Here is a 2,152-nt window from a genome sequence, read left to right on the forward strand (position 1 = left end):
GTGGGTGCTAAGAGCCAAACCTGGCTCCTCTGCAAGATCAGCAAGTGCAGTGCACTTAACCCCTGAGCCAACTCTCGAGGCTCCAGAGTAACATCTTAAAAAAAAAAAAAAAAAAGAAAAGAAACCCTGCTATTCATCTCCTTCCTAGATAGCTGATTATGCACAGAGAAGCCAGGGAAGAACGACAGAGGCAGTCAGCATCTGAGAGCTCAGTCAGCCTTATAGTCAGGAGGTCTGCCACACTTGTGACATGTATGCCTCTCTTGGCATCAGTTCCTTATTCTCTGAATATCTGGGCTCAGATATTTCCTGAAACCCTGATTACAGTTAGTTTTTGTTGGTATCAGCCTAGCACTTTTCCAGAACACAAGTATGTCTTTGTAATAGAGAATATAAAAGTGCCCTGTCTGTCCCCTCTATGCCTTATCAATTTTACTATGTGCTTCCATCTGACCTCAGAGTTGGAACTTGAGATCCTCCAGCCTCAGACTCCCAACTTCTGGCATAACAGCTGTGTATCACTGTACTCAGTTTACACTGATTCAAAGTAGACTTTATCCATCACGCAAGTGCATCTCTGTGAGTTCAAGACCAGCCTCGTCTACATAATGAGACAAAAACAAAGCAGTAAACAAACACAAGCAGACCATGAACTTCTGATCTTCCTGCCTCTACTTCCCAAGTGCTAAACTAGAGGTCTGCTCCATGGAGCCTTGCAAGAACCTTTAGTCTAGGGAGGGAAGGTGGCTCCAATGCTCTCCAAGTTTGAGGACCTGATTTTTACTTCCAGCGTCCACATAAGAAAACAGTAGATAGGGTTATAAACACTTGTAATCCTAGTGCCAGGGAAGCAGAGGTAGGCTAGCTAGCCTAGAGACGTGTCTCAAATACTTAAAAAAGAAAGAGAAAAAGGATAGACAGTACTTGAGGAATGACACTCAATATTATCCTCTGGGCCTCCCTGTGCATTCCTATGTGTACACACACGCACACTCAGAGGATCTTTTGTCTTTATTATTTTTTTGTTTGTTTTTTGGATTGTGTAGACAGGGTTTCTCCATGGAGCCCTGGCTGTCCAGGGACTTGATTAAAGGCATGAGAGTCACCATGGCCTGGATGAGAATCTTTTTTAAAAGCAAATGCTTGCTCTGCTATGCATCATGGTGCATAACTCAGAAGGCAGAGGTTCCAAGTGAGTTCATGGTCTTGGTACTTGTCTACCATACACAAAGGCCTGAGTCCCAAACCCAGCCACACAGGAAAAAAGGAAATAATAAATAAAAAAGATAGGACTGGACATAGTAGCACAACCCTGTAATCCTAACATTTGGAAAATGGAAGCAGGAACATCAGAAGTTCAATGTCAGCTGGGCAGTGGTGGCGCATGCCTTTGATCCCAGCACTTGGGAGGCAGAGGCAGGCAGATTTCTGAGTTCGAGGCCAGCCGGGTCTACAGAGTGAGTTCTAGGACAGCCAGGGCTACACAGAGAAACCCTGTCTCAAAAAAAAAAAAAAAGTTCAAAGTTATCTTCAGCAGCGTAGCTTCCAGAACAGCCTGGGCTACATGAGTCTATCTCATAAACTACCCAAAATAGATGCTTCTAGAAAAAACAATCTTGGTGTCCCACAAAGGAACACACAGACAAAGAGAGAGTAAAAGGAAAGGGGTTGGGAAACTCTGGCAAGGCTAACTACCTTTGATTTAAAAAAATGTTTTTCAGATTTATGGTTGAGGAGGTTAAAGCCCACGCTCAGCATATGCGAAGCCTTGGGTTTGATCTTTTAGCACTGATTAAACTGGGTGTGGTCATCATGTCTGGAACCCCAGCTCTCAGCAATCAGACACACCCAGCCATTTTAGGCTACTTACTGTGCTGATTACCTATTTGTCAGCTTGACCCAGCTAAGGTCATCTGGGAAGAGGGATCGATCCTCAGCTGAGAAAATGGCTCTATCAGATTGGCCTGTGGGCAAGTTTGTGCGGAATTTTCTTGATTAGTGATTGATGTGGGAGGGTTCAGGTCACATGAGCAGTGCCACCCTTGGACACTTGGTCCTGAGTTGTATAAAAGACTGGCTGAGCAAGACATGGGAGCAAGCCAGTAAGCACTCTTTTTTTTTTTTTTTTTTTTTTTTTTTTTTTTTTTTTTTT

Source organism: Mus caroli, chromosome 2, assembly GCF_900094665.2.
Source record: "Mus caroli chromosome 2, CAROLI_EIJ_v1.1, whole genome shotgun sequence".
In the NCBI taxonomy this organism is placed as follows: domain Eukaryota; kingdom Metazoa; phylum Chordata; class Mammalia; order Rodentia; family Muridae; genus Mus; species Mus caroli.